The sequence below is a fragment of the Armigeres subalbatus genome, chromosome 2 (genome assembly GCF_024139115.2).
Source record: "Armigeres subalbatus isolate Guangzhou_Male chromosome 2, GZ_Asu_2, whole genome shotgun sequence".
Taxonomy (NCBI): domain Eukaryota; kingdom Metazoa; phylum Arthropoda; class Insecta; order Diptera; family Culicidae; genus Armigeres; species Armigeres subalbatus.
The window spans coordinates 395,895,350-395,909,976 of NC_085140.1; the positions used below are offsets into that span (position 1 = coordinate 395,895,350).

The 14,627-nt window shown below is 38.1% G+C and overlaps 4 long non-coding RNA genes across 4 annotated transcripts; 2 read left to right on the forward strand and 2 right to left on the reverse strand.

Annotated features, from left to right (window-relative positions):
• Nucleotides 1-300: 300 nt before the first annotated feature.
• On the reverse strand, nt 301-1,895 carry LOC134217472 (uncharacterized). Its single transcript, XR_009981052.1, has 3 exons — nt 1,123-1,895; nt 764-1,051; nt 301-612 (listed from the first exon to the last, which is right to left on the reverse strand). It is a non-coding gene; the product is annotated as an uncharacterized LOC134217472 (long non-coding RNA).
• Nucleotides 1,896-3,109: 1,214 nt separating this feature from the next.
• On the forward strand, nt 3,110-5,092 carry LOC134217473 (uncharacterized). The gene is made up of 3 exons (XR_009981053.1): nt 3,110-3,341; nt 3,406-4,096; nt 4,332-5,092. It is a non-coding gene; the product is annotated as an uncharacterized LOC134217473 (long non-coding RNA).
• Nucleotides 5,093-5,193: 101 nt separating this feature from the next.
• On the forward strand, nt 5,194-6,206 carry LOC134217474 (uncharacterized). Its single transcript, XR_009981054.1, has 2 exons — nt 5,194-5,825; nt 5,890-6,206. It is a non-coding gene; the product is annotated as an uncharacterized LOC134217474 (long non-coding RNA).
• Nucleotides 6,207-12,594: 6,388 nt separating this feature from the next.
• LOC134217476 (uncharacterized) lies at nt 12,595-14,602 on the reverse strand. The gene is made up of 3 exons (XR_009981055.1): nt 14,477-14,602; nt 13,732-14,407; nt 12,595-12,756 (listed from the first exon to the last, which is right to left on the reverse strand). It is a non-coding gene; the product is annotated as an uncharacterized LOC134217476 (long non-coding RNA).
• Between the last annotated feature and the right edge of the window lie 25 nt (nt 14,603-14,627).

Consider the following 14,627-nt stretch of genomic DNA (forward strand, 5'->3'; position numbering starts at 1 on the left):
AAATTGAACTCTAATTTTCATTGCTGACGTATAACCTGAATGAAATATAAGATTATTACACTGTCGAAAAAATTCATATCAGATTTATGTGTGGGCTATATAGATATTTGCAATTGCTTCATAATAATGAAGTTTATGTGTATACCATATAACAAATGTATTAGCGGTACACATATATTCGATTATTGTTAAGCCATGCATTCTATATAATCTGTTAATACTTTTGAATGGTATTCATTCATAAAATTCATTTATTTTCATCAATATGGTATAATGGTATAAAGAATTATCTCTTGAATTCAGTAATTCAAAAAATAAATTTTATTTATTTATAATCAACTTATATTTTCAATACATAATGAATTATTATACAGTAATCTCAAAAGTCGCACAGCTTTTAGCAGCAGCCCTCATTACGATTTGTATAAACTGTGACCTGTTTCCGTTACGCTAAATCTCTGATCTTTGATGAACAACATCGTACTTTTCAAAAATGGAAAAGAACTCCGGTGATTTCGGTGCCGTAGCCGAACAACCAATAAGAATATTGACTCGGTTTTGACAAGCTTTTACGTTACACGACCTTTACATAATTTGTTGACCGGTGAATAGCTGCAAAAGAAAACATACGACAATTAGTGATTTTGTGTTCCATGATGGACACTGTTACTGTGTGGCATAGCGGTGCCTTTATTTTTCTTTTGATCTATGGTGTGTTTGAGTCAAATGTTTATCTGGATTAAAAATCATTTGTAACACTTACCTTGTGTTTCATGCTTCTAATGGAAGGCGGCGGAAATCAAACCCGGTGTTGCTCCCAAAGCTCGCCAATCAACCAATCATCAGCTACAAAATATCACATAATACTGCAGAGTCCTTTTCATTGATTGTATCAAAATCAGTAGGTTGTTCATTGGCGGGACGATTTGAACGGGGAATCACCGGAACAAAGATGACCGAATGCTTCCAGCAGTTCCATTTGGGAAGTTCAGAGCGGCTGGTGGGAACCGATTGGTTTGTCCTCGGATACAGCAACAAGCTACTCCCGCACCTATGGGAACCATAACATAAAATAAACAATAATTATGTGAAATCGGACGATGGAAAAAAATGGTATTGTACCTGCGCCGGCAAATATTTATTATAGATTCTCCATCGGGGAACAGATTTTTATCGCTATGGCTTATTTTAATGCTTATGGTTACCTGGGATGAATATTGTTTATTTTATGGCGAAAATGCAGTACACTAAACTAAAAACATGTTGGAATTTAATTGAATGAGATATTAAATATATTTATTTTTATACGTTTAACGTATGATGAAATTTAGAAATGAAAGCGCTTTATTTAGCTAGGAGCACAAAACCGAACTTTTTTCCGGCGCCATTTTATTTTTTCTTCGCTTTGCTTCTTGAATTTCGTTATCAATGTCATTATCGAAAAACAATCCATTATATCGACATTGTTGTTTCAAAAGGGCGAAAGTCGCAAACGTAAACATTGACTTCTTTTGCTGATTTCAGGAGGATTAGAGACTTCTGGCGGTATTTTCCACTTCCATTCGATAGAAGGCGCGGAGCGCCACCAGTTCCAAGTGGTTGTTAGCTGGGAGCGATCCTAGGTGTTGAGGAATTTGCAGGAAAAGGCATTGTTTACGTTTGCGACATTGGCCCTTATGAAACAACAGTGTCGATATGTGTGAGATGTTATGGCTTTTAACCATTAGACCTCACACATAATTTTGGTTTGTTATGCTTATAAAAGTAATTGAACATACTGATTAGACGTATATGCATGATTTTGAAATGTATAACATACACATGGAAAATAATAGTCACGTTTTCTAACTATTTTATAAGTAGCCGCACATATTAAAAATTATTGGATTATTTGCAGTGTACATCACAGAACCATTCAGAAGAATCAATTTCATTGAAATCATTCTTATTTTTCAACCACAAATGTAATTTGCGACAATGATCGTTAAAATAGTTTGGTGGGACAGTTATGCCGTGAAATAGAGCACTTGTTTTGTGGTTTCTACGCATATCAGCCCCGTTCAGTGCATGATTTCGTGAATGACTACTGCGATTGATATGTGTCTCCACATGCTTTATCTATGGAAGTGAACCATTCACGTGGTTGAAATGATTACACCCAGGTTTTTTTTTACGCGGTTGAAATTCGTTAATTTCTCGGTTAACCTAAACTTTTGCAGCTTTTAAAATACCCCATGAATTTTCTTTGATTTTTTGTGATTTTTTTTCGTGGGGTGCAATCATTGTTTTATTGACGCTGAAGGTCTAAGACGACGAAAACCAAACAGTGCAAAAAAAAACCTGGGTGTATGTCACTTAGAAAAAGAATTGTACAAATTGCCCCCATTTAATCAGTGGGACAGGCTAAGATTGGAAGATGAAATTTCAATGTGTGTTGCTACATAAAATAACAGAATCCGCCATAATGATGAATTTAATCACCTCGAGACAATTATGCGTAGAAATTAAGCAATGAGACAAATAGACTTGATGTTGTTTTCAATGATTTTCTGAACAAAGTTTTCTTAAAGTATGCATCAAAATCAGGAGGGTGAAACGCCTCTCATCCGCGGTACAATGGCACTCTACCCAACATCTTTTTTGGTACTTCTGTTTTTGGTACTTAGTTTCTGGGTAGTATACCCTAATTTAGCGCTCATTTTGGGTGATTGGTTCGTACGCAGTTAGTGCTAATTATTGGCAATTAACTTCTCCTGGCGAAAACTTAAGTGAAAACTATAGTGATGTGATATTGAAATATATTTATATACTTTTTTAACCATCATTGGGGCTATATCAAGTCTGTTGATGTAATAAATAAATAATAATAATAATAATAATAATAATAATAATAATAATAATACTAATTTTAACGACAAAGCAAAATTTATCAAAACTTTTTTTTTAAATATATTTTTGTTGAGTTGAAATTGATTCAAAAAGGGTAATTAATAAATGTTCGCCTTTATTTTAAAAAAATAAGAAAAAATATAAATAGTGCAACCATTGACGAATACATAGACGGAGTGGTGGCCATTTTTTCGGGCACCACTATATACCCCTGGGGAGTGACGGATTACAATTATTACAATCACTCGACCATTGAGAAGCCCCTCAATTCAAATCCCGTCAGTTTGACAACAGTTGTCATTTCCATTTTTGTTTACCTCCTGTTTCTGATTCAAAAATCAATGAATCGAGGCGAGTTTGTTTAATGTTTTTATCCTCCATACAGTGTAAGCAGGTGCGGTCGACAAATATTAATATATATAAATAGTTCCCAGTGAAGTTCTTGATATGAGGTAATTATTTGTTGTATTTCAGTAGAATTGCAATATTTTAATGCCATTGATTTTGTATATACAGCTTTTCGTTTGGAACTTCTGAAAAATCAAAACCAGCATCAGCAGCTGTCGGACATCAACCTTGTAGGCGACGATTGACGGATGGCTAAAAGGTAAACTAGCTCCCGAACCATCGGTGGGGTATTGTCCCAGCTCTGCGAATCGCTGATCCTAGGCATTATCGAAAGTTACCAGCTACGGAATCGATTAATCCACCAGAAACTGTCGCAGTTTTACCAGCTACGGAATCAATTAATCCGCCAGCAACCGTCGCAGTTCTACAATTCCGAGCTCCACGGATGTCCCAAGAATATTACAGATTCCCACACGACAGGCCCAATTGCCCAACAGTAAACCAGTGGTCTTTTAACGAATAAGAAAAACAGGGTGTGCGGGTGCAAACATTTACGGCACCTAAGACGAATGGAACCAAGACCGATGAAATCGCGCGGTCCGGTCTGGAAGGTCCAACCGGACGTAAAAAATCATTCCCGGATAACGTGAAGATCTTTTCGATGTTGGATACAATTTGATTGCGGCCTAGTCTTGTTGTTCCCGGAAGTGGCCGACAAGAAGAACAGACGGCGCACAGCTCAAGACAGAGGAGAAATGAAACGTGAGCCAGGTAGGCTGTTATTGCTTTTTGAACCAAAAGCTGCTATTCAATGCTGCTGTTTCAATAACATCCGGATCACAGATTTGTCAACGGATTGGTAAGTTGTATAGGCAGGGTATAACACCCAACAATCACCCTGATCCCAATTTTTGGCCCACCTCCTTTAAAATCATTTCTTAAAAACAGTTTAAGTTCCCGTATTTTTATAAAGTTATTAAACAATTATTTTTAAACAAATATTGTGAAAATATTTGAACTTACAGTCTTACCCTAGTTGAAATTTTACAATTTAATGAAATACCTAATAAGGAATTTATTTTGATATTTTTCAGGTCTCGGTGCGGTCAGTCGCAACTGTTCCATTTCCATCAATCTTTCCACCATCTACAGTACCCTCAGCCAAGTCACCAGTTCCGGAATTGCCTGCCATCAAAAGTTCACCCAGTTGTGATCCTGGGCTTGCTACAAATGATGTTTCATCCACCTCACAGATTAGAAGCTGATAGGAATGAAATTGCTTCTATCAGTTCTGACATTGGGTGCCATGAATGATGTTCCCTCGCTGCTAGTAATGCAGCAATAATCAGGCATCCGACAATATAAAGGCTGCATACCTCCTGGCTGTCCTCTGCGGCAACGCCAGCCCATCGAGTGCCGACATCGAGAAGATCCCGAGCTCGGTTGGTATCGAGGCCGATTCAACTCACGTCACCAAGGTGGTCAACGAGCTGAAGGGCAAGTCGGTGGAGGAACTGATGGCCTCCGGTCGCGAGAAGCTCTTGTCGATACCAGCTGGTAGAGCCGCTCCAGCTGACGATGCTTGTGCTCCTGCCGTTGGTGCTGCTGCCGCTCCTGCTGAAGATTAGAAGGAAGAGTCGGAATCGGAGGACGACTTTCGGTCGTCGGGGGCTTCGGTCTCTTTTAATAAGAAGGGATTCAACCATATCATTGGAATGTGACGATGACCATTCGTACGAAAGGTACAAATATTTATTTCTGTGAATTAAATAACCAAAAAATTGTGACGTCTGATTCCAAACATACATATACTCAATCCAGTTGAAACCCAAAATTGGGTGCTAGCGAAGTTGGATTTTTCTCACAACCCGTACGTTAAACCGAACTTCGGAAGTGGTGCGCTGAATAGCGCTTCGCGATATAAAAACAGCGCACCACTTCCGAAGTTATGTTTAACGTACGGATTGTGAGAAAAATCCAACTTCGCTATCCCCCAATTCCGGTTTCCAACTGGATTGAGAATATTATGAAGCTATACTAGTGCAGCGGAATCGACATAGTTTCGCCCATGAGACCGCGCATGGCCGATCAATTCCCATTTGGCAGCTTCTAGCACTCCTCAAGAATAGGCAAACATTGGTGCTTCATCCGATAAAAAGCAAAATAACAAAACCGTTCATCATCCTACAACCACTTGCAATGGTGCATACAATGACGGCACTTCGGACGGCATGCAACATATCAATGGAACTTGCGAAATTCCCGAAATTCCCATGGCCGAGTGACAAAGTAGTGCGGTATACCGTGTGTTAAAAAAAGCTTCAACCGAACACACATCGACAACATCCGGACAACTACAGAAAAAACAACTTTCCTACGTTCATTTCAATTTGTATGTTTCCTGGTCTTGCCGATCCGGAACTGTCATCTATAGGAAATGGCCATGAAGGAGGCCGGGAAAAGTCCGGGAGTCGTTCAGCATAGAGAAGGCATGGGCACAAATGGGATCCTGTTATTATTTTTCGTTCTAAGAGCTATTTTGATATGCTGCTGAAATAACGATCGGATCGCAGATTTTTATTTGAAAGGTAGGTTATTTAGTAAAAAAATTATAACGGAATAGTGTAATTTTAGGCTTTATTTTTTTTTCAGATCATTGTACCAGCCGAGAGTTTTTCTTCAAACGGCCATACCGTCAGAAACCCTATTGCAGTTCCGGTCGAGGTTCCGGTATGGCATGCCGTCATGCCGAGATTTTTAATCTGCTTGAGTTGTCGGACCTCAAGGACCACATTGTGGACGCACGACGGAAATACACGATGACATTTATTCAATATGAATCATTGATTATATTTACGGAGATACATTTGCATAACTTGGTGAATCGCATTGCTGCCCACACTACCGTAATGTGTAATAAATTACCGTAATGATTACGAATACATACCTATTTTAAGATCACTTCAAAACGAACTTTTGTTGAGAGGCCCGAAGATCCATATTGTTACACATCAATCGACTAAGTGGCTAAGTTGCTTGATTGGTTGATTGCTTGTTTGATTGATTGATTGGTATGGTAGCTTGCTTGAATGGTTGGTTGCTTGAGTGGTTGACTGGTTGGTTTACTGGTTGATTGATTGGTTGTGGTTATTTAGTTGATTGGTTGATTAGTTGGTCGGCTGGTTAGTTGATAAGTTTTGTTGATTGCTTGGTTTATTAGTTGTTGGTTGCTTGATTGGTTGGTTGCTTGATTGCTTGGTTGATTATTTGATTGCTGCTTGATTTGTTAGTTGGTAGTATGGTTGATTGGTTGGTTGCTTGACAAGTTGATTGATTGGTTAGTAGGCTGGTTAGTTGATTAGTTGTTTTGTTGGCTGCTTGGTTGATTAGTTAATAAGTTGATTGCTGGATTGGTTGGTTATTTAGTTGATTGGTTGTTTGATTGGTGATTGGTTGGTTGCTTGATTGGTTGATTAGCTGGTTGGTTCTTTGATTGCTTGGTTGATTGGTAGCTTGCTTGAATTGTTGGTTGCTTGATTGTTGGTTGGTTGCTTGACTGGTTGATTGGTTAGTCGGCTGGTTAGTTGATTAGTTGTTTTGTTGGTTGCTTGGTTGATTGGTTAATAAGTAGATTGGTAGCTTGCTTGAATGGTTGGTTGTATGATTAGTTAGTTGATTGATTCGTTGGTTATTTGGTTAGTTGGTTGCTGCTTGATTTGTTAGTTGGAAGCAAGGATGTTATCGATCATTTAGTAATTTGCGTTAGATCATTTAGTAGTTTGTCAATAGCTCATTCCAAGAGCTGAATTTCAAAATGTGTTGTATGGTGGACTTCTAGTGCGAAGGTTTTTCTACAACTCTGCGTAATGTACATTCAAAGTTAATTGCCTATATGCCGGGTATTAAGCCACCCGGAGTGGAAATTAATTACTATGTCTGAAACTTGATTATGCATATGTACAACATGTGATAGATTTAGTTCGGAAAAGGTATTGGAGGGTAACCGCCCCTTCGGTGGGGTTTGATCCCACGACCCCAGTTCGCATGACAGGTGCTTTCCCTACTAAGCTTTTGTGAGAGAGTTAGTTCTGAAAATGTATTGCGAGAGATCGGCTGGTACCTGGTGCTGGGAATTTGGTTTCATCAGTACCCGCTAAGCTGCGGTGGACGACGGAGGTCCTTCGTAGCTTAGTAGGGAAAGCACCTGTCATGCGAACTGGGGTCGTGGGATCAAACCCCACCGAAGGGGCGGTTACCCTCCAATACCTTTTCCGAACTAAATCTATCACATGTTGTACTTCTGCGTAATGGTTTATTGTTGGAATTTCACTAGTGACGGAGTTATAGCGCTAGTTGCAGTCTCTTAAACTAAGTGATCGGAATTTTGTTATCATTTAGTCTAAGTTACTGAAACTATAGCTATATCTTCGTTACTAGTGAAATTCAAACAATGAACCATTAGGATGAGTTGTTGAAAAACCTCCGCACTAGAAGTCCACCATATAATACATTTTGAAATTCAGCTTTTGGAATGAGCTATTGACAAACTACTAAATGATCGAACGCAAATTACTAAATGATCGATAACATCCTTGGTTGGAAGAATGGTTGATTGGTTGGTTGCTTTTTTATTGATTCCTTGATTGGTTGGTAATTTGGTAGATTGGTTGCTTGACTGGTTGATTGATTGGTTGGTCGGCTAGTTAGTTCATATGTTGTTTTGTTGGTTGCTTGATTGGTTGATTAGTTGGTTGGTTGAATGATTGCTTGGTTGATTGGTAGTTTGCTTTAAAGGTTGGTTATTTGATTGATTGATGCTTGATTTGATAATTGTTAGAATGGTTGATTGGTTGGTAATTTGGTTGATTGGTTGCTTGACTAGTTGATTGATTGGTTGGTCGGCTGGATAGTTGACATGTTGTTTTGTTGGTTGCTTGGTGGTTGATTAGTTGGTTGGTTGGTTGGTTGCTTGATTGCTTGGTTGATTGGTAGCTTACTTGATTGGTTGGTTGCTGCTTGATTTGTTAGTTGGTAGTATGGTTGATTGGTTGGTTGCTTGATTGTTGGTTGGTTACTTCATTATTGGTTGGTTGGTTGACTGGTTGATTGGTTTGTTGCTTGTTGGCTAGTTGATTAGTTGTTTTGTTGGTTGCTTGGTTGATTGGTTAATAAGTTGATTGCTAGATTGCTTGATTGGTTAGTTGATTGATTGGTTAGTTATTTGGTTGATGGGTTGGTTGGTCGGGGGCAGCAGGGACTATGTCCAAGGGCTTGACGATCCCTCCCCAGGCCATCTGCGAGTTATGGCGCCTGACTAGTATGTGGTGGGGTTTGACAGTAGGCCCTGTTTAACCTCTATAAAAAGCTGCATGTATCCGCATGTAGGCTCCAAAGCGACCGTGTGCCGCTCAAAGCGCACAAGCCCAAGTCCTGGTGTTAGGTGGGACGCTAAACAGCCAATCAAGCAACCAACCAATAACCAATCAAACGACCAATCAACCAAATAACCAACCAATCTAGCAATCAACTTATTAATCAATCAACCAAGCAGCCAACAAAACAACTAATCAACTAACCAGCTTACTAACCAATCAATCAACCTGTTAAGCAACCAACCTATCAACCATACTACCAACTAACAAATCAAGCAGCAATCAACCAAATAATCAACCAAGCAATCAAGCAACCAATCAACTAAACAACTTTCCAATTAACGAAACGACCAACCAATCAAGCAACCAATCAACTAAATAACCACAACCAATCAATCAAGTAAAGCAACCAATCAACCAAATAAGTAACCAGCTACCAATCAATCAACTAATCCAGCAACCAACCAATTAAGCAAGCTACCAATCAACGAACTAACTAATCAACCAATCAACCAACAAGCTAATCAACCAAATAAGCAATCAACCAATCAACCATTCAAGCAACCAACAAAACAACTAATCAACTAACCAGCCGACCAACCATTCAATCAACCAGTAAAGCAAACAATCAACCAAATAACCAACCAATTAAGCAACCAACCAACTAATCCAGCAATCAGCCATTCAGGCAAGCTACCAATCAACCAAGCAATCAAGCAACCAGCCAACTAATCATCAACCAAGCAACCATTGAAGCAACCAACAAAACAACATATGAACTAACCAGCCGACCAACCAATCAAGCAACTAATCAATCAACCAGTCAAGCAACCAATCAACCAAATAACCTGATTAGTTGGTAAGATTGAGAACCAATCAACAATCAAGAAACCAACCAACCAATCAACCATTCTACCAACTAACAAATCAAGCAGCAACCGATCAACCAAATAACCAACCAATTCCTTGATAGTTGGCTGGTTGCTTAATTGGTTGGTTGGTTGCTTGGTTGGTTATTTAGTTGATTGGTTGCTTGATTGGCTAATCCAGCAATCAGCCATTCAAGCAAGCTACCAATCAATCAAGTAACTAATCAACTAATCAACTAACCAGCCGACCAACAATCAACCAACCAGTCAAGCAACCAACCAACAATGAAGCAACCAATTAAGCAACCAACCAACTATAAACCATTCAATAGTTCTACCAACTAACAAATCAAGCAGCAACCAAACAATCAAACAATCCTTCTACCAACTAGCAAATCAAGCAACCAACCAATAATCAGGCAACCAACCGACCAATTATATTACCAATCAAGCAATCAACAAAACAACTAATCAACCCAACAAGCAACCGACCAACAATCAATCAACCAACTAATCAACTAATCAATCAACCAATCAAGCAACCAATCAACTGAATAATTAACTAGTCAACGATTCCAGCAACCAACCAATCAACCAATCAAGCAACCAACTAATTAGCCATTTAAGCAACCAACAAAACAACTAATCAACTAACCAGCCGACCAACCAATCAATCAACCAGTCAAACAACCAATCAACCAAATAACCAACCAATCAAGCAACCAACCAACTATGAAGCAACCAACCATTCAACAGTTCTACCAACTAACAAATCAAGCAGCAACCAAACAATTAATCATTCTACCAACCAACAATCAACCAACCAACCAATCAAGCAACCAATCAACTAAAAAACCAATCAATCAACCAACAAACAATGAATCAACCAAACAACCAACTATCAAGGAACTAACTAATCAACAATTCTACCTACTACCAAATCAAGCAACAACCAACCAATCAACTAATCAATCAATCAATCAACTAATCAACCAATCAAGAAACCAACAAAACAACTAATCAACCAACCAGCCGATCAACCATTCAATCAAACGTAAAGCAACCCATCAACCAAATAACCAACCAACTAATCCAGCAATCAGCCATTCAAGTAAGCTACCAATCAATCAAGCAACGAATCAACTAATCAACCAACAAAAGAACATGTCAACTAACCAGCCGACCAAACAATCAAGCAAGCAATCAACAAACCAATCAATTATTCTACCATCTAACAAATCAAATAGCAATCAATCAAATAACCAACCATTCAAGCAAACTACCAATCAACCAAGCAATCATTCAACCAACTAACTAATCAACCATTCAAGCAACCAACAAAACAACCAAAACGACCAACCAGTCAATCAATCAGTCAAGCAATCAATCAACCAAATTACCAACCAATCAAGTAATCAATAAACAAAAAAGAAGCGAACCAATCAACCATTCTTCCAACTAACAAATCAAACAGCAAAATATGCACCACACACCAACTAACCAAATAACCAATGAATCAATCAACTAACCAATCAAACAACCAACCATTCAAGCAAGCTACCAATCAACTTATTAACCAATCAACCAAGCAACCAACAAAACAATTAATCAACTAACCAGCCGACTAATCAATCAAGCAACCAACCAATCAACCAGTTAAGCAACCAACCAACAATTAATGCAAGCTACCAATCAACCAAGCAATCAAGCAACCAACCAACCAGCGAATCAACCAATTAAGCAACCAATCATTCTACAAACTAACAAATCAAGCAGCAACCCATAAACCAAATTACTAATCAATCAAACGACCATCCATTCAAGCATGCTACCAATCAACCAACCAACCAATAATCAAGCAACCAACCAACTAATCAATCAATCAAGCAACCAACCAATTATCCATCCAAGCAACCAATAAAACAACTAATCAACTAACCAGCCGACCAACTAATCAAGTAACCAATCAACCAACCTATCAATCAAATAACCAACCAATCAACCAAATAACAAAACAACTAATCAACTAACCAGCCGACCAACAATCAATCAACCAACCAACTATCAACCATTCAACAGTTCTACCAACTAACAAATCAAGCAGCAACCAACCAATCAATCAATCATTCTACCAACTAACAAATCAAGCAACCAACCAACTAATCTACCAATCAAGCAATCAACAAAACAACTAATCAACCCATCAAGCAACCGACCAACAATCAACCAACCAACTAATCAAGCAATCAACTAATCAACCAACCAATCAAGCAATCAATCAACTGAATAATTAACTAATCAACCATTCCAGCAAGCTACCAATCAACCAATCAAGCAACCAAACAATCAGCCATTCAAGCAACCAACAAAACAACTAATCAACTAACCAGCCGACCAACCAATCAATCAACCAGTCAAACAACCAATCAACCAAATAACCAACCAATCAAGCAACCAACCAACTGTGAAGTAACCAACCATTCAACAGTTCTACCAACTAACAAATCAAGCAGCAACCAACCAATTAATCATTCTACCAACCAACAATCAACCAACCAACCAATCAAGCAACCAATCAACTAAATAACCAATCAATCAACCAACAAACAATGAGCAAACAACCAACTAGCTATTAAACTGATCCAAAATTATTTATCAGATCGCTCACTGCAGGTAAACTATCAGAATTCTAAATATTTAGGACTTCTGCTAGATCAAAAATTAACTTTTAAAAATCACATTGAAGGCCTTCAAGCCAAATGTACCAAATATATTAAGTGTCTATATCCACTTATAAACGGAAAATCAAAACTTTGTTTTAAGAAAAAACTTTTGATTTACAAACAAATTTTTAGACCAGCCATGTTGTATGCTCTGCCAATATGTACTAGTTGCTGCAATACCAGAAAAAAGGCATTTCAGAGGATTGTTCCTCCTCGGACCACCACGATTACCAGATGGTCTTCCTTCAGTCCCTCCTCGGTGAGGTTGTGACATGTTCGTTTCAACAATTCATCCATTATATCTCAATCAAATTGAAATAAAATTATTTCAATGCATAATCATAGTGTAAACACAGGTTCAAATATACAATTAATTTTATTGCCATAGGATTGAAAAAAATACAGATGTTTAAACCTTTAGATATTAAGTCGCTCTGCTTTTTCTCTCACGGTACCTCACGGGGTGCATTTTAGGCCAAACTCAGCGTTCATATAACTTATATAGAAAGTTAAATATTGATTGTCCTGAGATTGTCCATATTTCACCACCAGAATCTAAAATTTAAAAAAAAATCATGATAAGTGTTAGAGGAAGAAGAAGAATGTTTAGAGGGACATCCAGGACTCGTAGGTGTAGTTGTAGTTCAACTGCTCTGTATAATTCAAATTAAATCATATTGAATTGTATCAAATTAAGTTATATACTCAGTTAAGTTGAAAACCGGCCTAAGACTAACGAAGTAAGGTTTTTCTCGTATTTAATACGTAAATTCAACTTCGCTTGTGGTGCGCTATAAAGCCCTTTGCTTAATAATTAGATTATTACCACACCACTACCGAAGTTAGTTATAGCTTAACGCATTTGCCATTAACAATAATGAAGAAATTGAAAGAAACAGCTTTTGCCTACACTAACCGCATAATTGTCCCATCTTTGCTGGGATTCCTATTCTTATGGGACAGTTATGCGATTACAGGCAGACAACTGCTTATACAGAAGCGGAATATATTTCAAAGTTGGTATCAAAATATATTGCACTCTATTTGGGCTCATTCACAAAATACCTAACCCATCAAGGAGTGGGTGGGTACACAATATTGCGTTACAAAATGATACGGTTTGTCTAGGGCGTGGGTGGGTTTGTTTAGTTTTGTTACGGGTAAACATTTAAGATAATAAAATAATATAAAAAACTAATTTTCTAATTAAATTCAAATTTGATAGTATTATTATGTACTATGAATGAAGTTAAGGAAGTTCACTGAAAAAACCAATTTATCATTTATGTGAAATCTTAGTAAGACTTTATGCGTCACAGATGGGGGTGGGTGGGTATAGAGGAAATGTTACAAACAAGTCACGGAGGGGTGGGTGGGGGTTCAAATCTGTGTTTTTTTTGCGTTATGTAATTTGTGAATGAGCCATTTATCGTTCAACTTTATTTTAGTCCGCTGTTGTTAAAGTGCTAATTTAGTAACTTATATTGAATGCTAGAATATTTTGAATATGAACAAAGAGCACAAACTTACTCCATTATTCTTCCGGATAAAGTTGGCTTTCAATTTTGTGCATAGAACAAGTTTGATAAGCAGTTTAGTAGCAGCGCCAGGACAGGCCTTCCTCTATCGTGCACATACTCACGACTACTGGCATCAGCATATGTCATACACCACTTCAAAGGAACAAAAGTACTCGATTTCGATAGAGGGCCAAATTCGATCACAAGAGCGCTGAGCCCCAACTTGGGATTTGATCTCCTCCGCCGGCCCCCGTTTCATCACCATTGGCTTCGTTGGCAGCTATTAGGAGTTTCTAAATTTCGTTACTGGTCCGCTTGCTTTGTTCCTCACGTATGGATTGCAGTAGAAGCAGAAGAGTTATCAAAGATAATCCTTTATCCTACTGCTCAAAGTACTGGAATCTCCAGGATATTTATGTGACTCTGAGTCGCTCTCTTTCTGGATCACATTCTGCTTGATAATTTCTCGATCGCTTTGATTGAGCAGCAGTTACATTGACTAAACTTCGTAACCATAACGCCATCATGCTTACTGCCTGTTCCCTATCAGCTGTTCCCATCAGCCGGACTATTATTGTAGCCAATACAGAATCGACTCGTTCGGAGTAAAATGTATTAGAATGTTGAGTTTTTTTTCCATTCCTTGTCAGCAAGGAGCACGAGCTTTTCCATTTCTGAATCGTTTTCTGAAGATTAGAATAGAAGCAAATATATATAATCATGTAAAGCAATAGAATATTTTAAATCGAACTTACCTTGACCCGTGGGAAAAATATAGCTTTTGTCATCCGTCGTCAGGCTTAATTTTTTTTATCATACTCCAAATCCCAAACAAGTGGTCCAAGGCTACTTTCACCGATACGGTTTTATTTCTCACACTTTACTATCTCGGATTCGTACATCAGG